This window comes from Anser brachyrhynchus, assembly GCF_964034855.1.
Source record: "Anser brachyrhynchus genome assembly, chromosome: 4".
Classification (NCBI taxonomy): domain Eukaryota; kingdom Metazoa; phylum Chordata; class Aves; order Anseriformes; family Anatidae; genus Anser; species Anser brachyrhynchus.
In genome coordinates this window covers 69,730,814-69,756,393 of record NC_137698.1, presented here as the reverse complement: position 1 = coordinate 69,756,393, position 25,580 = coordinate 69,730,814, and the positions used below count along the sequence as shown (strand labels likewise).

General features: G+C 43.5%; 2 protein-coding genes and 1 long non-coding RNA gene across 6 annotated transcripts in view; 1 reads left to right on the top strand and 2 right to left on the bottom strand.

The window, feature by feature from the left end:
• LOC308194548 (uncharacterized protein) overlaps nucleotides 1-25,580 on the bottom strand; it is a 70,579-nt gene that overhangs the window by 8,174 nt on the left and 36,825 nt on the right. The window lies entirely within an intron of this gene.
• Nucleotides 1,017-18,911, bottom strand: LOC308194549. Its single transcript, XR_013950657.1, has 3 exons — nucleotides 18,046-18,911; nucleotides 15,347-15,968; nucleotides 1,017-13,502 (listed from the first exon to the last, which is right to left on the bottom strand). It is a non-coding gene; the product is annotated as an uncharacterized lncRNA (long non-coding RNA).
• Nucleotides 17,025-25,580, top strand: part of SH3BP2 (SH3 domain binding protein 2) — a 38,230-nt gene continuing 29,674 nt past the window's right edge. For 2 of the 4 annotated variants that reach the window (XM_080590596.1, XM_080590594.1), the window contains exon 1: nucleotides 18,918-19,048. The gene's annotated coding sequence lies outside the window, so the exon portion shown is untranslated. Of the gene's footprint in view, nucleotides 17,679-18,917; nucleotides 19,049-25,580 lie in introns of those variants that run through there. The other 2 variants (XM_080590595.1, XM_080590593.1) reach the window with 2 other exon arrangements.

Here is a 25,580-nt window from a genome sequence, read left to right as displayed (position 1 = left end):
CTGCTGACACTCCAGAACTGCTCTGAAATTTGTTTTGTTTGGTGTTTCTACCTCCTTCATGATACAAAACCCTACAGCTTGAGTTTCATGGTTTATCTTTGAAACAAAACAGTGTTTCAGCTCTCCAAAGACTGAAGGCTGAACTCCTACCAAGGCCGTCATGGTGGAAGTGTGGAATAACTCCACTGACCTCAGTCTCGGTTGCTCTAAATAATTTTATGCGTTATGTCTTTAGCTAGGCTTTCCTCTCATACTTTTAGGTGATTTTTTCCTCTTGCATTTTTCTTCCCAATATTAGCAATGCCTTCTGAAAGGTATTAGATTGGCCCTCTGGACATCAAGCCTGAGCTCATACTGAAATACTGCCCAGCCTCAGTTCCTGAAGCACAACCTGTAGAGATCATTTGTTGGCAGAAGATGGTAATTCGGTCTCTAAATCTACTCAAGTGCTAGCAGCTCGAACAAAGATCATTTTTTCTGATACTCCTTCAACTTTCTTTTTTTTTCTTTTTTTTCTCCCCCAACTCTGTTGAAAGCATTTCCCAGCTAGTCCACTGTCTGGTTCCTTTACATAGTTTGGCAACGGACTGAGTGCATTTCCAGTATCTCCTGGTCATAGTTGTGGTCATTTCAGCAAATGTTGCTGTTCGTTGTATCTGGTTTCTTTGGACACCGAGCTGTGAGGTCGGTATGCGGCTCCTACATCCTGTAAGCGGTGTGACGTTTCATGTTACGGTGGGTTAGTCATGCCTCGTCACCAACATTTAGTTCTGAATGATTCTCTCCCCACACTTTTTTTTTTCCCGTCATGTTTTTACTCAGATTTTCTGTCTTTCGATTTCAAAATGGGCTTGGTTTGGGTGTTACAGGTGCTGCGGGCTTTGAGGTGACTGCATCTGCTCGGAGGTCGGAGGCAGACTCAGCACGCCGCTGGTGGCACCAGACAGCACACGCGGGGCAGGGCGCAGCTCTGCAGTGGGAGCTCGCTTCAGCTACAGAGAGTGTGAAAGGTAGGGGTAGAAATAGTTCCTGGTTTCTGTCAAGAAAGCTGCTTTCATGCAGGGCACATGCACTTTTGTCAGCAAAGCAGCTGTGTTATCTCCAGGCTTATTAAAAAACACATGTATACAACTGCTTATCTCAGAGGTGAGGGTGTCTCCTGGCCTCAAGGAGGTAGCAAAATGCATCTTAGTTTGTGAGGTTTCCAACATGTGGGAAGCTTTTAAACGCCCCAAGGGCTGAACCGTTTTTTCGTGACAGAAATGTTGTGCTTTATCTGTGAGCTCATCTTGTGGGTGAAATCAGAGCCGCTGCATGCAGAGGGTTCTTACAAAATCCCTCAGAGATAGATTTTGAGGATGGGTTTTCTCTAAACCTTATCGTTGCAGAATGACAGATTATCATCCAGTCTGGTTTCATTAAAAAAGACAATAGTTAGCACGCGCTTCAATTCCATATACGTATTTGTATTAAGTTTCTCAAATTACACGTAGTTGTAAAATATAAGTTTCATTGGATGCAGATAGTTTGTTTACCTTAGGCAAGTACAGGTGCAGAATTACTCGCAGAAGTAGTGCAAGGGACAGGAGAGGGAGCCTTCAGCTGCTCTGTTGGAAGAAGTGGTGTCAGTGCTGCTTCCCCTGCTGTCCCTGCTCGCCCTGCCACCAGCCCGACGTCCCGCCAAGTCACAGCTGCTGGCAGGAGTTGGCACCTCTGTCCCCGAGTCACGCTGCACCTCCGGGGCGATGCTGCTCACAGGCGTGTAGAAGGCATACCGAAATACCTTTCAAAATGGGTTAGAAGTGAAGAAGTTTTGCGGAAACAAATTGCATGTGAAGGGAACTCCTGTAAGAGCCTGGGGAGGAGAGCGACTCTGACAGATGCCATCTTTTGTGTTTGCCTCTGAGGTGTCCTCCGATGTGAAATGTAAAGGGCAGCAGAGCTCCTGAGCAAGCAGGTCAAGGGATATGCACAGCCAACTGAATGGATGCAGGAAGAGATCTTTAGTGTTAATTAAGCATTATTTCTTCATTTCTTCACAGATGTTTTCTGATTATTATTATTATTATTTTTTGGTCTGGCTTGCAGTGTATATTTTTACTTCCCATTTCTTTATCTCCCTCCGAAGATAGGGCTGGTTTCAAGTAGCTAATGTTAAGTTTCTTTTTAAAGATGTGGCAATCCTTACCACTGGAACACCCCCAGCAAGTCTGCAGCTTCCCTTCCGCTGGTCTGCAATACCCCGAGGGTAGGAGAACATTTAATCTGTCTGCAGGAACTGCACGGGCCAGTCTGAGAGCTGGTGCTGCGGCGGCCAGCAGAAGCAGCATCTCCCCGTGGCTAATGGCAGTGAGGAAGCTCTCTGGCATGTGGCAAAGTGAGGAGGAACCCCACTTGAGCCCCAGGTGTCCCCGTGAAGCAGATCCCCAGCTCTGAGGGACGCTCTGTGCAATACTGCGGGTTTGGAAATCTCAGGAGGGATTTGCTAAGGTCAGTCTAACGCAAAGGATCTCCAAATGCCAGACTGCAGGGAGAACCTTTCCCCCTTTCGTGGTGAGCAGGAGGCAAGGAACAAGTTCACAACTCAGAGTGCAGGAAACGCTCACGTTAGCTGATAGACACGCGTCCTGGCACCACACTCAGGATTGCTGGGACACAACTTCTTCCACAGAGGATATCAATGCAATGGCCTGCTTGGAAACCAGACAACTACAAGCTTTCTTTCCAGTATCTTCTCTTCCATACTGGTGGTGGCGATTGCAGAGACTCTATGGGAAACCAACGTTCAAATCTTTCTCTGTGTCTGGGATGACGCAGCCCCCTGTTGTGCAGCTGCTCGTGAGAAAGGCTGTACAACCTCTCTGCTGCCCAGAGAAGCTGTGGATGCCCCATCCCTCGAGGTGTTCAAGATCATGTTAGATGAGGCCCTGGGCAACCTGATCTAGTGGGTGGCATCCCTGCCTGTGGCCGGGGGTTGGAACTGGATGGTCCTTAAATCCCCTTCCAACCCAAGCCATTCTGTGATTGTATGCAGGGACACGGGGGACACCCAGACTGCGGTTTCTGCCCATGGGATTCTCCACACAAGGCATCGTGTGGCACTGCATGCAAAGCGTGCCATCCTCCGGGAGCAGGAGCCCAAGCCCCCGTGCTCCCCTGCACACACGCTGCACTTACAGAGGTTTGATTTTCAGTGGTGAATGTGCGCCCTTACGGCGCAACAGATCAAGCAGCGATGTCAGGCTGGCTGTCATGAGAAAGCTGAAGTAATAAAGCAGTATGAGGAGTCGTAGAGCTCTGTGCCGGCTTATTTAGCCTATTAGCTGGACTAATTAGCCAAGATGGAAAGCAATACATAAGCAGTCACTCTGCTTCTGCTTCCTGAGCCAGTTTGTCCAGAGCCTGCTCTGATATTTCTACCCAGTAAAGCATCGTGCTGTGTAAATATATCCTTAATGCTGCAAAACAAACGGCCTCGTAGGAACCTTACTACTTGCATATGCCATTGTTAATTCATAACTTTATATGTGCTGGAGACCTTTCGTATAGGATCTATAAGAGAAAAGGCACAGCTTTCCCTATAGTATTTACCGGCAGAGTTTGTATTTGCTACCCTAGATAATCTGGGTCACGTGTTTTTTAAAATGATTTTTAATGTGAAAATTCCTTAATGCTACTGTGAGATATCTTACATTTTGCAATACCATTATAAAAGTGATTTATGCATGATTTCTAGTACAGCTGTCAGTGTTGACAAACATTCCCATGAAAAGATGAAACAGGGCAGTGTACAAAGCAGACTAAAAAGTAGGCTAAAAGAAAGATGTTTCCAAGTGGGTTATCTTCACATGGATATAAAACACAGAGGGAAGAAAATGAAGAGCTGTTCATCAAAGCTACAAGCAATTATGTGTGGGTTGAACAAGGATATCTAGTCATGAATAATTCTTCCTTTGGCTTCTAGCTGTCCTTTAAAAACATAAAATACAGTTTAGGAACAGCACTGGGGTGAAAATGCATAGAAAAGTCTGGGGAAAATAACTTCTTACACCCAACTGTGCTGAATTCTCTGTGAAAAACCCTAATGAATGTTGGTGAACCCGAAGGCTAAAGGAGTAGAGGTGGAGAAACTGAATCTGCACCACGGTTTTCTAGAGAAGAAGATGCACTAGATGTCCATCTGTCAACAGGATGGAAAGAATGCCTTTGCAAGAAACATGGGATGCATGCTTTCAGCTCTTTATTTACCAAAGGTGCCATACCCTCACCAGAAGCGAGGCTATCGTATGACTCCGTTGACTAGCAGACTGTTCTCCAGACAGAAACATCAGAGTCAGATATGGTGGTATGAAGGACGTGCTGGTGTCAAGGCTCATCCTGGCTCAGAGAAATCTCTAGGAATTTGTAGCAAATTGCCCAAGAGGTGATAATGAAATGAGAGTTAGCCAAGTATACTCTCAGGGAAATTGCTCGGGGCTTCAGGTGCCACACAGGGCATAACAAATATCCGATGGCAGATAAGAAAGCAAGTTCTAGGGGAGCTGCTCTGAGTTTTCAGTCACAGCTGTAATTCTGTGCAAATGTTCATGTAAATGTCAACGCTCATTCAGAAAGGTGGGTAAGCAATAAGTTGTGTTTGTTTATGGGATAATTGGTGCTAGTGAGGAGTGAAGCATGTTTTGTATTTGCCCGAGGCATGCTTACCAGAAAGGCAACCAGTTTTAATCTGCTGATATCAACAGGGCATCTTGCTTTCCTAGACAGTCTGTTCTATGCTGTGTGTATGTTAGTACTCCACACAGCTAAGATAAATTTCTTGGGTTTATCTTTATTTAGGACTCCATCTTTGTGTCATCTGCAAATTTTACCCATGGTTATTTTCTCTTTGCTTCCATATCAGTCATGGAAATACTCCGTAGTGTTAGTCCAGAATAAAACCTTGCTAGAAACACACCATTTGATGATGAACCAGTGAGGACATCTTGAAATCTTTCAGCTAGTTCTGAAGCCATGCACTGGCTCACTTGTATTTATAGTGCCACCTTTGTATCATGATGTCATGGTGTACTTATTCAACCATCTCATGAAATTTTGTGCTTAATATATCAGTTGCTTTTGTCTACTAAACATTTCAAAGAGAAATCTGGTTTGCTGAAGACAACCATTTTTTGTGGCTTTGTGTTAGTTTTTCCCATAAATCACACTGGTGGACACTGAACATACACCAACGCTTCCATTGCATTCTTTATTTGTTTTTCTGCAGTTTTGCCTGAGATCAACAAACTAACAAATCTTCTGTTGCACTGATTTTCCCCTCACCCCATATGTTTGCTCATTCTTAATTTTGGCACAACCGTCACACTCTTCCAGTTTTGTTGGAATTTCGTTCTAGCTGCATTTGGTATTCTTAAAGCCAAAATATATCAAGAAATGTAAATAGGCCAGAGGTACTCCATAGCCTGCTCTCTTACAATTCCTGGATGCAAATAATGTAGGCGGGTTGATGTTACGGGATTTATCCAAGCAGATGCATTTTACCATCTGACTTGTTTGCTAATTTGACATTTGCTAATTCATCATCTTCATGTGATACGGGTACATCATATCCCTTCCTCCAAATATAAACTAAAACCCTGAAGTACTTCTGCATTTTCTGAAGCAATATTAACAGTGCTATCATTTCCTTTGACTAATGGGCCTTCTACTACAGCTAGGTTTTATTTTATTCCTGATGCATGTATAAAATCTCTTTTTGCTAATTTTACCCCCAACTTCTTCATAATTTTAGTCTCTTTTAACACTTTTCTATGCTTTACAGCTTCCTAGTTTTATTGACTGTTACCTAGTAACCTGTTATTTACAGTTTCTTTCTTTTTTTGTTTTGTTTTGTTTTCATTTTTGATTACTGCATTCTCTTCACCATTGCCTAAGAATAGGCTTGTAGCCAAAATATTCCTTTCTCTTGATTTTGGAAACATGTATTTTTGCATATATATGCCGAGCTCTGTGTATATTTGGACTGCCCTTTGTTTTTCTGCAGTGGATTCCTGACTCCTTGACAAATCTGAAAAATTGTTATCAGTGTATTTTAGAAATTCCTGTGGTTTCACGGAATCATAGAATAGTTGAGGCTGGGAGGGACCTCAGGAGTTCATCTTGTTCAATCCCTCTGCTCAACAGCAGGGTTAGTCCTACGGGCTGTGTGAGATTCCAAGCACAGATTTCCAAATTGAGACATTTAAAAAAAAAACACATCTCTTCACACATTACAAACATGTCCTTACCATGTAATTCCTTCCTGTTCCTAGTTTTGGTTACTTGTGTATAACTTATTATTTCCATTGGGCTCTTTGTGCAAAAAGGAAAGCATGGCTTATGCATCAGGTGCAGTGCTCTCATCAGCCATAATTGCCGCGTGGTGTACCATATGGCATAGATAAGCAGAAAGAACTATATCCCCTCTCCCAAATCTCATTTTCTCCTGCTGTTCTCCTTCTCAGGAAGTAAACCTCCTGGCTCGCCTGACAGCAAATGTACATAAGGTCTTGCTATACCGCTTCAGCCTTTTTTCTCAATGTATGTTACAAAGTTGAGGTTGACACCACATTTTGCATCAGTCCATTTCTAAGCATCTGAACAGCATGATGTCTTAGTTTGCACCTGGGCTCTTTTCTAGGGCAAATTCAATAATTTGGGGTCAGGATCAGAAGTCAGTGCATGCTGGGCTCTACCTGTTTGTTGGAAGGATGCAACCTGTGCTTATCCTGCAGACGATCCCATGACAAGCTGGAGATGTCTGCAGCAAGGAGGCCACTTGGCCTTTTATGTTCCAGAAAGCTTTGAGGTCAGGGTCTGGGTTTGCATGAACCTGCCAGGCCCTGGGAACGTGACCTTCATCTCAGTCTCGCTGACCGCTGTGACAGTGGAGGGTGCAGTGGAGGGCCCTTTTTTGCAGGCCACAGAAAGTAAAACAAAAAACAACAACAAAACCGTCAAACCACCAACATGAGGAAATGGCTAGCACATCCTATCTTCAGCGCAGTAGCAGATCCTAAGCTTGATGTGGTTCTCCTGTATCAACTATACGGATTCGTAGCGGGGGGAAGAAGAGAGAACATGCAGACGTGAAACTTCTGGGTGCCTAAACATAGACGCCGAGAGCTGTTTGAGCTGCTCCGTGCTGTCGTGCCACGTCTGTGTGCCTCGTAGTTCCTAGGTCATACCTGGCAGCTTCATGGGAAACTTCAGGATCCCTTAAGGCATCTCAAAAGGCATAAAATGCAAACGTGTAGGCGACTGAATTAAGCCTATTGAGTGGGAGTCAGATTCATACACCTTCATTTAGGTGGCTAAGTGGAAGTATCTTATTTGCAAACAAAGCTTCCTTCATAACCAGGTGGGTGATTTGGACGAGCTGAGTAGCTCCTTGGAAACACGGAGCAGAGCCGAGGCACCTTGCTTCAAAAGGGGCACGTCGGGGCTGGCTGGATACCTCGGGTTTGTCACCTGGCCCTGGCTGCTGCTCCGGGGGTGCAGGCCCCGTGTCCTGGTGCAGATGTCACGGGTACTGTAGGGCATCTCAGATGACGTTAGCCATTTCCATGTGGGCAACATAAAAACTATAATCAAGCCCTAGAACTCCACTGGCCGCGGAAGTAAATTACCCAGCTAGCTCACACGTAGACGGTAATACTATACATGTAAATCTTTGTGTCTTAATCTGGAGCTGAATCTCGCCCACTGTGTCTGATAAAGGACCCACATAGATTAAAGTAATTGTTATTTCTAAGGCTAACATTGTGCTTTGTTTGGCTCAAAAGCTAACATTTCTAAATTGCACATCAGAATGTAGCTGCGGTAGGGAATAATTTGTGTGGTTTACTTTTAAGCTGTGGGGATCTGTCAGAGGCTGAGATGCTCTGTAGACGCAGAATTTACCAGCAGTTTTTTGTCCTTCCTGCCACCAAGAGCTGCAGTTTCTTCAAGTAATTTGTGAACAGCAATGAAGACAGGGAGGGCAGAGTATTAGCATACCTAGCAGCGTACACCCATGGCCTGAAGTGACGGAGGCAAATGATTGTTACAGGAGCAAGAAGCTGTAATGCCCTATGGTTCGCTTTTGTAATAGAAGTGACAGCCTCTGCCGCCTCATCTTTGCTCTCCTTTATTCCTGATGTAAAGTGATGTTCAGCAATAAAAGAAGATATCACAACGATTTTTTCAGGCACCATTCTGTTCCCATCAGAGGCAGAAAGCGTCTCCTACTTCTGCAGGCAGATCAGTTTTGATCAAGGCAACATTTTCTCCAGTTTCCTGGAGGAAAAGCCACTGGAAATGTTTTCTAGCATCAGTGAGTTTTATATGAACAAAAACTGGGGAGAAATGCCTCCTTTTTCTCAGTGGTTCATTATGTCACCAGGCAACTGCCCTGATGCATAGAGAAGATTTAGCTTTGGGTGCGGAAGGCAAACATTAGTGAATAGTTACTTGGATATATCATATCTTTTGTGAGAAGACCTCAAATTGCTTTCCAAACAATGAGAAAATAAGCTTCGTAACACTTGGTGATGTAAAGGAAGATGAAGGAAAATTTGCCTCATACTGAAAATATGTGGTTGGCTTTATCTGGAAAAATATAGGGCTTAGAAAAACAAGCAAGCCCCCTTATCATTGTACCGAGAACAGAAATACTAGTGATAAAATATATCTGTGGGGAAACAAAATGAGCGCTGATAGTCTGCAAATTAGTTTGTGATGAGAACAGCTCAAACCCTTCAGATTTTTGGTAGGAATAAACCTTGCAGGAAAGGGAAATTTTGTTCTGCACCGTATTGTGTTACCTTGATTTACCAGAAGATCAGTACCCTATATGTTTTCTAAAACTCTTTTCCTATAGACTTTCAGTAGTTCAAGTAACTCAGTGTTTTGTGAGTACTCCTTTTGCTTACCATTACTGCTATGTTGTCGATGCACAGAGGGATGTTAGAACAGAGCTGGCGGGTCGGCCTCGACAAGCAGTTATTCCTTGTTGTTTTTCCTCCTATGTTCTGACTTCGTACTGCGATGCTCCACAACGCATGGTCCTCACGTCAGCTGTGTCTTAAAACTCAGCATCTCCTGTGCTCGCTTACAGAGATCCGTCCTATATCATACCTGTCTCTGCCTTAAGACTACGTGGGGCATGCCCTGCACTTACTGTTTAAATAATTTCATCTATTTACAGTGTTATGTTCATTTATGGGTAACAAATTTGTCTTCGATTGATGAGTCACAGAAAATGCCAACTCATGTCTCTTATTTCTTTATTCCCAGTTCAAGGCTCACATAATTTCATTACAGTTTGGTGTGTAAACTCGCCTTGAAAACACTGCATTTGAACTACATTCCTGAATCTGAAGAGGGGTGCAGGGGTTTGTAGTCATCTGCATTATGTCTGTCACAGTGTGCGCTCCTCAGAGCAAGACTGCGCAGCACCAGACAGCTTCCCCAAGGAGACAACACTCCTTTGTTCACTTCTGGCTGTGTTTTTTGCTTATTAGTTGAATTCTTGGCACAGTTGTTGGACAGATGTCGACAGTCACAATCACAAGACTGTTTTGGGTCCTCTGGTTGTTAAGTTTGGTTTCTAAGGAGCTTGCAGCTCTTCTTCCATTGTCTGTGCCCTTTTGAGACACTGCTGTCCCCTCCACCACCTTTCTGAGGGGCGAGGCAAGTTTCTCCATAATTCTCAATATAGAATGCTTTCTTCCTGATGGCACTGCTCTGTCACAATAATTCGGTCACAACGTCTGGTGCACAGATACTTCTAATTTAAGACACGGAGCTGCATATTAACATGAGCAAAAATAAAATGAGATGCTACCTCTGCGGTGCTTTTAGTGTTTGTACTAGCTTCATCCAGATCTTACAGAAAATCCCAGCAAAATTCCTGCTGAGAAGAGTAGGCAATGGATTGAGTCTGATGAAATATATATATATATATATATACACACATGTATTTTGAGAGCAGTGATGATAATGTAACGATGTTCGCGTTGGTCATATGAAAGGTCCATCTAGCCCAGTATTTTTTACTACAACACCTAGAAAGTGGCAAACTTGGTGGAGGGAGAAGTGGCATACGTCTCTTTTTAACAACCGGTGCTGTTTTAGGCTTGCCCAGGCTCACTCGAAACCTGTCTGAACTCCTAGCATCCGCAGCGCCCTGAGGCAAGGAGATCCGCTCACACAACGCCACCTTTTGTGGTGCTTGCCTCTGCTCTTTTTGCGATGGGGAAGCTAGCACTGCACACAGTTTCCCAGATGTGAGGCTTGTTGGGTTTATACTGTGGCATACCACTCTTCTCTGCTTTGCTCGTGTTCCCTTGCTGAGAATTGCCGATGTCCTGTTTGCGGTTGGACTCTTGCTACGCATTGAACCACCAGCTTTTTGGGGCCATGACAGCCCAAGAGCTCATTCTTCAGTGGCCATAATCAGCCCAGGGCCCATCAATTTGTATGCTAAGTTAGGCAGATTTCTACAGTTATTTACACAAGAGTTTAACCTTGCTCAGTTGCTCAGTGTTATTAAGTCCTTCCTCGCAGTCAGCACTTACCTTTACTACCCCAAAGAAGTCGATATCAGCACATTTTATCACCTCCCTTCTCACAAGAAGCTTTGCATTACAGTACTTTTATCATATCATGTGTGACTATATCGAACAGCCTCGGTTCCGTGCCAGTTCCCAAGGAAGGAAGATGCCTTCCCTCACTGTGAAAACTCTCTGTGTAACTCCCGCCTTCTATTTCCTATCTTTTAACCATTTTTTGCCATTGGTGCTCAGCTTCCTGAAAAGTTTTTGGTGAGTAACTGCACCGCGGGTGTGTTAGAGATTGAGACGGGACACAACAACCAGAGCTCCCTTTTCACATGCTTAATGACTCCTTTGGGGAACTCCAACAGATTCACTTGTGAAGCATAATTCCTCTTTCTAAGGGCTGTGCTGACTCTCCCTTACCACATTTTTAATTGCCTCTCCTAATTCTTCTATTATGCTCTTTATTAACCTACCCCAGCCCAGATGTCATGTCTGTCAGCCTCTAGATCCCTGACTCTACCTTGGAACCATTAAAAAAAATTGTCCTCACATTTATTACCTTTCACTTCCCAGGTGAAATGTTGGCTTTAAGCAGGAGGTTATACACCACAGTTTGAGGGTAGAACTATATTCTTGTAGAGCTCTTGGCAGAATAGTCCCGTGTCAGTGGCTGTCTATCTTGTTCATTTAAACAATAGCCTTTTCCGCTGATCCTTCAGTTTGTCACAGGTTCTCTAACAACTCTTCCATAAAGATCGGGTCTTGCGTAAAAACTTACCTAATTCCTTTAGAGAAATAAGACATTTATTCAGCTTTTTTTTTTTTTGATAATGTTCTGCTATGCTCTTATCTTCTCAGAGTGTACTTTAATCGTATTGACTCTGCTGATTCTCTGGTATCCTTCCAGTTCTGCACGCATTTGGAAAACCATTTACTGTTGTTTTTTATAGTTTTTGCAAGTTGCTCTTCAGCAATAATTCTGGCCTCCTTTATTAGTGCTTTTTAATGTGTTTTTTCTTTTTATTATTATCATTTTCTTCATTTGGATATGTGTCAGTTTTTTGAAGGATACTGTAATAGATTCTGCACCATTGCAGGACAGATAAACGATAAAAAATCTGCTACAGCTTTGTTCAGTTCAAAAGAATGCCTCCAGTGAGGAGCCTTGCCAGAAAGAAGCTCAACGCAGCAGTTAAGAAAATAGTCTTCATGCAGTCGAGCAAGGATTTAAAGATAACTGTGGGAGAAACAGAGCAACCGTAGCTCACATACGAAGAAAGATTTGAGAAAGGGTGTAAGGATATCAGCACAGTTAAAGGGCAAGGTGAGGAACACTCAGCGTCTTGTTGGTACAGAAGGAAGCTGGAAACTGCCCTGGTTTCCCCAGCAATGCTGCCGCCCACACCAGCAACTTCAGCCGTCTCCACCAGGCAGACAGAGGCAAGAGATCCACAAACCCTCACGCTAGAATGGTTTTGAGGCTGCTGCAGCCTCCAACCTTAGGCTGTTCCCTCTTTCATCAAGCTTAAAATTAGCCCTAATATCAGTTGAGCGACACTGCTTTCCTATTCTCCTAGTGATGACTGCGTATCTAAACCCTCCTACATGATATTGAAACCCTTAGCCACTGGGTTTTCTGGTGTTCATGCCTTTAAAGGCATGTCTGGAGGTGAACAGCTCTGAAAGGTTGTATTCCTGCGCTGGATTTAATGTCTTGCCCTTTGCTCTTCTTGGTATGAACCATCAAAAAAAAGGCAATGGTTATGTGAGTAGTAATTTCCTTCTGGAAACTTCACAACGGTGTATGTTATATCGCTTTGACAACACGAAAATAATTTGACTCGCTAACAGCAGACTGGAATCGCTCTGATGATTTCCGTTACTGTGCAGTTTTCTGTGAGACTGGAAAGAGTAGGAGGAGATCACAGCGTGGCGCACTCAAATCACGACTCGGATGTCGGAGGGTTAGCACCGTGTTATTTGGGATTCTCTGCCCCTGCAGCTACAGCTAGATTTTGTTTATTCAGTTTCAGAAGGGAAAAAACAGCAGTGATCTAGACACAAGTTTCTTTCTTGCTGCAAGTTTGGTGTTTATTGTGATTTTTACTTATTTATTGTGCTCAGCGTAAAACCAATTAATCTGTTTTAGATCGTAAGGAAATACTCCCTTGGAACATATGATAGAAACCGACCGTTTTCACCTGTCTTATCAGAAGATGGGTTAGCAGATGAGGTTTTGTGGGAAAAGATCATACTTTCTGCAAATGAGAGCAGGCGAATTAGGGGAAAATGCATTTTTCTGGTTCCAGTAATAGTCTCCTCCTCCTTTAATAATTATAACCATGCAGGCTGAAAATCCCTGCTATCCAGAGCAACATTATTTCCTCCAAAGGCCAGATATGTGACAGATTTCTTTCTCAGAATTTTTATAATTCCGTGTTTTTCAAACACTTGTCATTTTCTTCTCTGATATTTAGTCCAACTGCAAAACACGTTAGTCAAATGGACGCCCTTGCATCTCCCGTGCCAAACCCAAACTAGAGCTGCTTCAGCACAAACACGCTGAAAAACAGTCAGAAGAGGCTGCTGCTGCTTTCTGCAGAGAGGAGTGATATAATTTGCTTGTGTGCAGATCAGCAAAAAAAGAAAGGTAATAATCTGTGTTGCCACAACAGTAATGACCCCAGAAAGATCCCTCTCCTCTCATCCTGTGCATCAGCAAGACTGTTAGATTGAAGACAAGGAGTTGCATACTAGCTGTCAGCCAAATATGTTGCAGAAGTCCTAGTGAGTTTATTTCCTTGAAGCTTCAGCAGGAAATCATGACAGAAACAGGCAAAAGGCCTTCACAAAGCCCTGCTTTTTCTGGCATACTTCCTCCATCCATTATGAATTACTCTGTCTCTGTGGGGATACAGTTGGGCCCTGGAATAGATTATGTAGCTTAAATTAATAGCAGTATTTGTCAGCATTGGAAGGAAAGAAAAAAAAACCACAATGGCTTTATTTTTACCAAAGGCTTGGTAAGAGTCCTATAAACACAACAGAGAATACTGTTAAAGAAAACATTTGCTCTTTTTTAGATCTCTTTATCTTTGGAATCTAAATATTTTTCATGTTTCTCTGGCACTTCTAACTAACAAAGATAAGAACCCTCCTTACACTAAATATATTGTCATTTTAATGCATGCCTTTTGGGGAGAACAATCAGAATCCGTGTGCATCTCAGGGCAAATGTTATTATTTGTGTGTACAGCACTTGGCTTGAGAGGCCCCCGTTAGGGCCTCTTGGGGTATTGTCTCTGGACACTCGTGATTTCAGTCTGCATTCCCAGGTCGGGATAGCATCTAAGAGAAACAGCAACAAGCAGAATCAAAACTGGCTGTGATTCTGGGGTAGAGCAATAGATGGAAAAGCACCTGAGCATACTTAAAGCATTAGGCGTGTTGCATATTTAAACAGGTAACCCAGTCCACAGTCTCAAAGTAGGAAAATTCACTAGCATGACAGTACTGGCTTTAAATCTGGCATGATTCTTGTCACAAGACAAGGCAAGAGTACCTAAAATTTGACATACGTGCTTCTTCTGTTCCTTGGGAGTGAGGGTGTTTTAGCACACGCTTTACAGAATAATGGACAGAATTACAAATAAACAAAACCAAAATCCCAGCAGCCTTCCCACCCCAGGTTTGCATTTTTGATGATGCTCGGTTTGGTGCAGACAGCCTGCACTGGGCTCTTCTTACAACTTGTGCCCCACATGACTTCGTGAAAAACAAGGAAAGGAACTTTTACAGAAAACTTTTAAAGAAACTTCACCAGCTGGAGCTCAAAGCATGTAGCAAGCAACCACAAATGGGAAAGTAGGTATAAACAGAGGTTCTGCAAAAAAAAAAAATAACGAAAGACTGATCAGCAAAAGTAAACTATGTCTCGAGCTCAGGAAGTGAGAATTGCCAAAAGGCAGGCCAAATTGTACACGCAAAGACAATTATCACAAATAGCCCAAGGGTTTGCAGGCACACACAAAAGAAGAGAAAAAGAGGAAGCAGGGCCACGATGCAGCGAGGGACAGTATCCTCGGAATTCCGAACTGATGAAATCACAAACAAACAAATGGTTTCGATAAGTCTGGTAGGTGGGGAATCCAGTCCAGCTGAAAATCATATGCTGTTTTTCTTAACGAGGGATATGCAAATGCTGTATTTAAGAAGTGAAATCAGTATCACAGCTATAGTCCCTTCAATCTGATTTTATATGCACATTTGAAGAAAAAGGGAATTGTAGAGGCAAATGGAATAAAATGGAACTTTTTCTTCCCCAAAGTAGGCCGTGCCAGACTAGTCTGACCATCCTCTTTGATAAGACCATGATTTTTTTAGGTGAAATTAATGTTATATTCACTGATAAAATGAAGTTGGGGTGTTGCCTCACTACAGAAGAGGATTAGAATTCAACGTGACTGGGTGGCTTCAATGGTCAGAATGACATAAATTCAACAGTATCGTACAGTTGTGAGCTAGTAAAGGGTTCGGATGTAAGTAATGAGTTCATCGGTTTGAGACAACTTGGAAAGAGCAAGCTCATAAAATAATTATGGCTTCCTGACGTTACACAACTGTGATCCTAAAAGGCATTTCCAAGAGGAATAAGCAAGTGTTGCAGTCCTCTCAGATGGAATACTGCGTGCAGTTTAGGTCACACAGAGAGCTTCACTTGAACAAGAGGAAAACTCAGCGGAAAAGAGAGATGTAGAAGGGCCTCTTACCTTGTAACATAGTGTGTGTAAAGGCTTGTCAGCCTGCAGTTCGGGGTGGGGAACACTTTCCTTGCTAAGGATCAAATATGCCTTTCCAACACCTTTGGCAGACCACACGTTGACATGCTCTGCTGTCCAGTAATAACATGTTCTGATTTTAATCATGGGCTGTACCATATAAAATGAAGTCACTGGGCATACGCAGCCAACAAAGTGAAGGTTCCCCGCACCTGCTTTAGCTTAGTGCTTTCAGTGCACTAATCTGTCTTCTCTGGAGACTAAAAGTTCTGGATTCAGTCAGACAGGAAAATAATTGCTGTAATTTCCACCAACCAAGTCAGGATGTTCTGACACAGAATTCACGCTGAAGTTAGTGGAAGCGCTGCACACAAGCAGCTTTCCCTCTTGCAGTCTTCCCACGGGACTTATTCACGTTATACAGCCTGCCCACGGTTGTACACAGCTGTCAGTCCTTCTGCAAGGGAAAGCTAAGGCCGGGGGAAAGGCTGGTGCTGGCTGCAGCCAAGACACATGTCGTGGGAAAGCTTAAGGCGCTTCATTTTCCTTAGGCTCTGCCAGTGCAATTACTCCCTTGTACTCTGAAGTGATATTTTTCTTTACATAAAGACTCCTGCAAATCAAATGGTAGGTGTTAACAGCACGGTACTTACGCTCTAAGTCAATCAATGCTCAACGCTAACCCGCATTTCCTAACCAGCTTTTGCTAGTCTCTGCTGTACCTACAGCACAGGGCTTTGTTTCACAGACCAAGCGCCATCCCTTTTGTGTTCAGAAAACTGATTGACTGATTCTTTTTGCTACCTCGTACTTCAAAAATTTGTGAATGACAAAGAGAAATACTAATAAATGGCACTCATGGGAAATACCGCACCACTGTGTTTTCTGACCACAGAAACCATTTTACTGCTATTGTAAAGGTTAAGGGCTTTAAAACTAGCTTAAAATATTAGCTGAGTAATCAGCAAAGGACCCACTGCTCTTTATTCAGATAAATCTGTAGGATTATGCCAAGATCAATGTTTTAGATAGAAATATTGCTTTATGAAGTGCTTTTTCACTTCTGTTCTTGTTACAGAAGTAAATGGAGTTAAAGGTGTGTACTTTGTATCTCTCACAACACTGACATCACACTAGCACTACTTGGTGTATCATGTTTACAAGACAGAAAACACATTCTAAATTGCTAAACATTTTTTGTATTTTGCTTCTCTATATTTTTATATACCACTGTAATTTTTCAAGTTCCTACTCGTTTTAAAAGAAAAACTTCTGCTTCTGTTTTGTTTTCAGCTAGAAAAAAAAAATCTGGGAAGTAATAAAAGGAAAATGGAGAAGCAACAGCCCCAAGGTATACAAAATGCTGAATGAAATAAAAGCACATCTTAAATGAACATCTAATATATGAGAATGAAATTAACTTTTTCTTATCAACATTTAAGTCACCTTTTAGACTGCTTACAAATACCTTTCTAACCACATGTCATCTCTTAACTAGCGATAGGACTAGAAGAAGTTGCCTCAAGTTGCACCAGGGGAGGTTTAGGTTGGAGATGAGGAGACATTTCTTCTCAGAAGGAGCGGCCAGGCATTGGAACAGGTTGCCCAGGGAGGTGGTGGACACGTCCCTGGCGTGTTCACGGAAAGGTTGGGCCTGGTGCTTAGGGACATGGTTTAGTGGTGAAACTGGTGGTAGGGGGGTGGTTGGACCAGATGATCTTGGAGGGCTTTTCCAACCTTGATGATCCTATGATTCTGTGAAAGGTTGGATGTGGTACTTGGGGACATGGTTTGGTGGGTGATATTGGTGGTAGGGGGACGGTTGGAGTAGATGATCTCGGAGGTCTTTTCCAACCTTAATGAGCCTGTGTTTTGCAGATGTTTTACGAGCAGCTTTCTCCTCAGCCTTGGTGTCCTCCAGGCAGGGACCAAGTTACATGCGGGACACCCTGGTGTCGGTCGGGGATCCCAAAGGCTGAGAATCCCCTTCTCCGGGGCGAGCACCTGCTCACAGGGAATGGCAGGGGCTGGAGGCCAGGGGCTGCGACTTGTGCCCAGCACTTGGCACAACCAGAGGACACCGGGCGGCAACGGCGACGCCTCTGAGGGAGCCCGGAGGGGCACGACCCCCTCGGCGGGGCTTTCCACCGCCACCCCCGGCACCCTTCTTCCCGGAGAAGGCCGGCGGAGCCCCGGCGGCCGGGGGAGGCGGCAGGTGAAGGAAGGGGCGGGCGCTGGGCGCGGCGAGCGCCGTGCGGGGCCGGGCTCTCCCCGGAGCGGGGCTGAGCGGCCGCCCGCGGAGCCGAGCCGGAGCCGAGCCGAGGTAAGAGCCCGCTCCCCTCAGCGCCGCTCCGGGGAGCCGCCATTTCCCCCCGCGCCCTCCTCCCTCAGCGGTCCCCTCGCGTGGCTGCCGCCTCCCCTCAGGGGGAGCCCCACGCGTCGGGCCGGCTCTCCTCTCCCCCCTTCTTTCTCCTTTTTTCCCTCTCCCTTCTCCTTTCTCCCGGGGAGGCTCCGGCGGGGCACGGCCGCCGCGGAGGAGCCCTCGAGTGGGGCGTGAGGGCGTGCCCGCGCCTGGCGCCGCCGCCAGCTCCCCGGCGGCTCCTTCAGGTGCCCGCAGCCGGCCGTTTCCCTCAGGAGGCTGCCCCGTGTCCCCCCCGGGCTGTGGGGCAGGGGGACAAATCCCCTCGTACCTCTCCGGGGTAAGATGTTTCCCAGTTTCAGCCGAGCCGCGGTCTCGGTGGTGTGTTGTGAGCGTCAGGGGTGGTTTCCTAGCGGGTTTCCAGTGATAATATAAAGCGTGCTCAAGGATGAGGCAAGAGCTCTTCAAGATGAAACACAGATTACAAGTGCATCTTTAACAATGTTTTCTTTAGCCTTGTCGTCTTTTTCAAGACTGATTTGGTTCATGCTGCCTTCTCGGTCTAGGCTTGCAGTTCCTGCTCAGCTACAGGTGTAGAGGCTGCACAGATTGTGTTTTTGTGTCTGTAGAGAGCAAGGACAGATGGCTCGCGTTCATTTAATTCGTCAACTTCTGTCCCACAAGTGACCAGTGGAAACTGATAACAAATAATACCAATCTCCCGAAAGTGGATACACGCTTCCCCTCTTCCCAGCCCATCCACCAAGGCCCCTTTTCCATGGGTCCCGGCGATGCTAGCAGAGATCAGTGGTGGGACCGGACCGTCCGTGCTCCCTGTCGAAGTCCATCGTTACAGGTGAAGCGGTGCCGCTGACAGGATGCCGCAGAGCCTCTCCTGCTGGTGCACACGCTCCGGCTGGCCTGCACGCAGGCAGGACTTGAGTTTCCTGTGTGAAGGTAGTTGCATTAAACTGGTGTATTTCCTACTGTGAAAAACAAAATGTCCACTTTCACTCTGCTCTCAGCGGTTTATGGCTGGGGAAGAGGGTATGAAACAAATGAATGGCTGAATTATACACCTCCTCTGTTCTTAGTTTTATGTGTACAGGAAAGGTATAGCTGGAGCCTCTGCAGTTTATTTCGTTCAGATACCTCTTTCAAGCTACAGTTGGAAGTAAACTTAACTTGCTGTTTTTCTTTTAGGCATAACACATGTTCCTTTCCCTTCCTGTTACTGTATTTTGGAGCCATCCTGCTGTTGCAAGAGAGCTGATTAATAGATACCCCATGCCAATATTCCATTCCTGAGGAGTCAGTACTGGGTCAGCTTAGCGGTGGGTTAAATACTGTTTCCTGTTTGTATGTTTTTCGTTTTTGAGATCTCCCAGCTCTCCCTAAACTTGTCCACAAAGCATGACAAATTTCATATTAAAAAATCCAGCAAACAAAGAGCTTTTTTAAGAAGTTGTAAATGAGGGAGATACAGAAACGCCAGTTCTGGAAGAGGTCTGAAGTGCTCAAACCACCAATGATGAATTCATACAGGCACCTCTGGCAGGGCTGTCTGAGTGACAAACACCCTGTGTTGTTGTTGACTGTGAATCTGTAAGATGCCACATGCAGATAAACCCCTGGACTTCTGGTCTTTTAAGACCAGGCTTCAAATCTAATTGTGTTGTTAGAAAACTTAGTTACCCTACAGAAAATGAGGTAGCAAGAAAAGTCTCCTCCTTCAATTTTTTACGTAAATGGACATGTAGTAGCCTTCTTTGGTGGAAAACCAAACATGGCAGCCACTTTGGTGTGAATAGTAAGAATGGAAACTCATCAAGATCTGTTAACTTCTTTCTTGTAACGTTGAAAGACAAACGTGGATGATCAAAAGTGTAAACCAAAAGGCACACGTACACATTTGTTGTTTTACCTGTAGGAAAAGCTCTTTTGACACTCAGCCTCTGGTGGTTGCGTTGTGTGGTCTTCACCCCGCAGCCCTCAGGTTGTGAATGCATTCATTTCTGCGCATTACAATACAACAAGATTGTGGTAATGGAGGGGTATGAGCTTTGACTTGACGACTTGACTTGGTGCTGGCACTTCTTCCAGTCTGTTTGGCAGGAGGTGCCAGACAATGGGTAACTCTCGCTCTTGCCAGTTTATCCAGTAGTTTCCTAAGTATTTTGGAATGTGCAGCCCTGTAAGCATTGTGTCAGTCAGCTGCTGCTGGCTTAAGCCCTGGTCTTAAAAGTACTTGCAGATGTGAGTACCCTATTACTTGAAAAACTTATCATCTGTATGGCTGTAGGATCAGGATCTTGGCTTGTTACTTCTACCAGATCTGGCAGGATGTTTCATGGTTGCTCAGGCTCTCAGCAGAATCGATGGGTAGCCCTGCAAACAAGAGTGTGGGGATTTATCAAGGGATTTATCAGGGGACTTCCAGAGTGAGTTGGTTTTGTTTAGATGCGAAAGTATCGATACAATGATTCTGCCACAATGCCTTCAGTCTTTTGATGGGGATTTCTGAGGTAGGAGAGAAAACAACCTTATAGATAGCTATTCCTGTCTTGCATAGCAAGACAGATGTCTTGTCTTGCATGTTTCTTGCGCTTTTTAAGGTGAATTTATTCCATGAATGCACTTCCTGATGACATTGCTGTATTTTTGTGTTTGAACCTGTAATGTAGTCAACAGTGTCAGGAGGAGATGGGAGAGATGAGCCTGGACTCAGAGGGACCTGAAGCAGCAAGAGAGGGACAGGACATTTTCATACATACAGTGCTAAAGGGAGTGTGCATTTTTTACACTGTTTTCTCATGTACATATATCATTGCCAGTTCCTTTAATACTTACAAACCGTTGCTAACTCTCTTGATAATAAACATCTCTTCCACTCATCTTAATGCCCAAATGTCTAGCAAGTTATGTCTTATGTGATGTTTTGAGGAAAGAATTGAAGGCACTGAAGTTCTGGTCGGTTTGGGGTACCGTTGTAAACCTTAAGGAATTACTTACCGTACTGTGTAGTACAAGCATACGTCTCATCAGATTGCTTGCTGAAGCCAGATGAAAGGACCAGAGCACGTAACAGAATTCTTGGTGCAATGTGCTTTTTAAGTGCAATGTGCTTCTCCACAGTATTGCTCCAAGAGCTATTTGAAGGCTTTTTTTTTTCATTCTTGTCTCTTCTTCATGAACTCCTATGTTGACTTTCTCATTTTTCTTTTATTAAAAAGAAGTGGGGTTGAAGAGTCCACGTTTCATTTAATGCATGCAGGAATCTGAAAACTGTTTTTCCTCAGGCCAGGGATGAATTCTAAACAAGGCCAAGTAATAATTAGGGAAGAATGTAGAGACATGGCTACCTATGGAAACAATCTTAAATGTGCTCCCTCTATCCCACCATGCCAGTAACAAATAATCTATTTAGTTTACTCGCTTGCCAGCTCATTTATAGTAATGACCCAGTTCTTTTCTTTTCCTAGGTGTCATTGCAGCAGTTATGCATATCTGGATGTCTTTGGCAGAATGATATTTAAAGGCAATGTACGGTGCAGGAAAGTCAGAGAAGGAATTACAGCCTTCCGCTCAGAAATCAAACCTGTCCTTAGCAATGCTTATCTCTGCAGCTTCCACAAGCTTTTTAAAATTATTATTTAGGAGGAGGGAAGAGAATAGCTTGCACATCTACTGTAACACTCCTTCCTTCTGCCATCACAGGCCAGTTTACGGAGACTAATTCAGGGACACCTGATCTGTACCTAGGGTGTTCTCTCAAGTTTTTCGCTGAAGTTGTTTTGGCAAATCTTAGCTTTGTGTAAGCGTACATTCTGGATCTGTCTACCAAAATTTTTATAAGTGGCTGAGCTAGACAGCTGGCCTGAAAGAAGCAAATCTTTGGCTAACTTTAGGAGTACCTGCTTGCTGAATTTTGTTGCTGGATTAATCTTCCTATCTGTGGTTGCAGAGAGGTAGGAAAGGCAGACCTGTTACTTCCTTGCAACCTTAGCTTTCTGGAAAGACCACAGATAAAATGACAAGATATAGAATATAGAACCAGTAAGGTTGGAAAAGACCTTCAAGATCATCTGGTCCAACCATCCCCGTACTACCAATGTCACCCACTAAACCATGTCCCTAAGCACCAGGTTCAACCTTTCCTTGAACTCCACCACCTCCCTGGACAACCTGTTCCAATGCCTGACTGCTCTTTCTGAGAAGAAATTTCTTCCTAATTTCAAACCAACACCTCCCCTGGTGCAACTTGAGGCCACTCCCTCTAGTCCTGTCACTAGATGCCTAGGAAACTCTTATTTTCATCCTCTTTATGTTTGAAAATTCTCACTGTTCAACTGGCTATCATGAAAGCTTTCATACTTTGCTTGTGCTAAATTATGATACTGACTGTCAAATTGTACATCATTAATCACGTACGATCAGGATCATTCTGTCGTAGCGGATCAGTAGGTGCACTTCCATCATGAGGCATGTATTGTCTTCCAGGGAATGTGTGTACCTTTCTAACTTTCTTCTCCTCTCTCATGCTCTTCTAATGTTAAGTTGTTAAATAAGGAAGTTCCTAATTCAAGCTGACTTTGTATCTGTGTTTTTTAAAAGGTAAACATTTTGTTCTTCCATAGTTATATGCAATCACTCTACTGTATCTTATAATAACATGATTGTAGACCTTGGATATTTGGATATTTTAGGTCAGGGAGACAGGAAGTTTGGGTTCTGTTCTTTAGAATATGTCTAATTTATGTAGGCGGTAATACAGAACATTGTAGTACGTGAGCACTCAGGGTAACTGTGGTAATTCCTGATTCCAAATGGATTTAGGTGGCTGAGGAGATTTGTACAACACGGAGATCGCTTTTACTGTCTCTTGTGGAATGCTTGGAAGACTTAGTAGCTGCATGTAGCTTTTAGATGACTCTATAAAAACTTTACAGTGGGCCATGTACTTAGATTAGGACTGTTTTTGCTTTATGGCATAGTAGACATTGCAACTAAACTTGGTTTAGATATACAAAGTCATCTTGTTTTGGCACATGCGTGCAGAAAACAACTGTAGAACACTTCATTTGTATTCTTGATTGTTTCAGTGCAGGGATATATTGCAATCCCCAAACAGAAAACTCAGTGAACATATTTAACCAAGGCTTTGATTTCGTTATCCTTTCAGCTTCACCATACGAGAGACTACTAGGAGAAACTTGGATTTATGCCCTTAATCATGAACTCACCAGTAAGGGCTCTTCAATCTGGAATGAAAGATTTTGTGTTTGTTTCCTCAAAACATGAAAATGGAATTTCCATCAGAACTCACATAGGAGCAACAACTGAGCAGAATAAGATCTTTAATCATTTTTTTAAGAAATCTGGTGGCCTCACCAAGTAATATTTCTTTGCGTGAACACTAAAATCCCAACATTTTAGATTTTTTCTTTTTTTGAAGGAACACCAGACAAATATAGAAAGGTAATAAATGAGAAGAGGGAGTTGCATATATTTTAAGCAAGCATTTATTATTCACTTGTTTCAGGGTTTGTGCACTGTATGTTTCCAGTCTTTCCTCTAACTGAAGGATAACATGCTCTTTTAAAAATCCTAAAATCTCTCAGCATAGTAGCTGGAGCCTTAAAAGAACTGAGACTCAAATTTAGTGGTTGGCAACATTTTGTACTACTTAAACATGACAAATAAAGATGCCTTTCCAATGCTCTGGGCACTTTTGCAGAGCTGACAGTTTCTAAATTACTTCAGTTCTTCAGAGGTAAAATTCAGTCAGGGTTTCTGTGCAGACAGAGCATTGTTTTTGCCCAGTAAAGCAGATCCCATCATGGCAGCTGTCTTCTGCCATGTACATTCATTGAACACCCATGTTAGGGCAGTCATCATTTCAGGGTGATTTGTTTGCTCACCTCCCCTGCCCCCTTTCCCCTGCCTGGTAGCTGCATTGCTGTCTTTTTGCTGTTTTCAGCATACCTGTAGAAATGGTAACAGGCTGTGACGGAGCCTCCAGGCAGAGGTGGGGGTATTTGCTTGCTTTCTCCTTCCTCTGTCAAAATGAACGGGGTGACAGAAAGACTGGAAATGGATCGACTCTTTGATCTTACCAATTATTTTTAACTGAGCTGTGCAGCTCTGGTATGTTGTTTGCATAGATGGAGCAGTACTGCTAAAATTCAGGCACTGTGTCAGTTTCACTATAACTAAGTGAGTTTTAAAATAAAAAACAAAAACCTCCCACAAAACTGGCTGACTAGTACCTCCAGACAGCAGCTGCTCACTCCTAGAGCAAAGCAGGAGCAGCAGTACCTTGACCAGAAGTTTATGAAAGGCCCCAGTTCTTAGTGTTGGGATCACTGCATTTATGTTACAGCTCATCTCTTGCCTTACAGCTCGTTTGCAAAATCCAGCACCCTGTCTGAACACTGAGTTCCAGTTAAGCTATTAGTCTCATCGTGCTGAAAAACAACCTGCATGTTGGAGTTTTAATTACCTTCCTCATCCCTGATTCTGACAGTATTCGGAAAGAAAAGGCTGAGAGTCCTATGGCACCAGTGTGCGTCTGGATCTGTCGCTGCCTCGGCGATCCTTGTGTTTCAGTTGTTGGCTAGAGGAAGAGATGATGGGAAGTGTGCTGCAAGACTCATCATGAAAGGTGATCTCTGCATAACAGAGACGTGACTAACAGCAAAAGATTTCTCAGAAGTATGTGGCAGATCCAATCAAAGAAAGGAGGGAGGTTAGTAGACACAGGTAGGAAGATTTAGGATTCCTAGGTTTAGTACTTATTTGGTCAAAAAATGCAACATACTGGATCATGGAAAAGAAGTCTGCATGCACGACAGTTTTCTCTATGAGGACAAGAATGTGAATTTAGGGTGGGCTTTGGTCACCCCACCTCCATTGTTACTCTGAGTGTTAATGCACCTCCTCATTGTTGAGGTGAGCCAACACAGAGCTGCCAGCTGCGCTGCATCTTTGGGTGTTATTCTACTTTAACAGATTGGAAAAAAGGCCAGGGCTAGTTTCGCGTGCAGTCTGCCTCTTCAAATGAACTGTGAACCTCTGCTGTGTGATATTAATTTTTAAACAAAACCCAAAAGCAACACTTAATTATAAATGTTTTAAATTGAAGTGACTTAAAATAACTCCAGCTTCATCTTGTATTAGCACTGAGGTTTTCATATAAAGCTATGCAAAACAAAAACCAAGAACCCTTGGAGGAGGGAAATCTCACTTAACACGTCAGTTTCCACTTTCATGTTTAGTTCTTCTCCAGACAAATATGCTTCCTTCTCTTCAGGAGAGCTTTTCTGTGCTGAAATCAGTCGCTGAGATGTCTTTATTTTTCTTTATGGAGCACTTTAGGGCAGCGTATCAAATTCTGCAGCAGATTCCAGTAAATGTAAAAATGTGTTTTCATTTTCATTTTTCACATAATAGCCATTTAGTAACAAAAAAGAAGAGCAGCGGAAGTAGATTGTTGTGAATACCGCCGTGTTATCTGGTTAAATACGGCTTGTAAGACCAAAAGAAGAAGAAAAAAATAAACATGGTTTGGTAGGAAGCTTTGTTTCCCTGTTCTATTTTTAACTTCGGCTAGTGTAGTGATAGAAATTAATCATCATTCTGGAAACAGTCATTTTTATAAATATTTGCATATTTTCCTATTAAATAAATGGTAGTCTGTTGAGGAGGGAAAAAAACCCAAAGCTGATTTTGAGTTTAAATGTCTCATGAGCTATGATTTTGGGCGTTACACCATACTGTACCTACAGGAGTAGAAGCTAGATTTGATCTGCAATTTCTTTTCAGGGTCTGCATGCAAATCTTATTCCAAATTAAATCCTCTTTGAA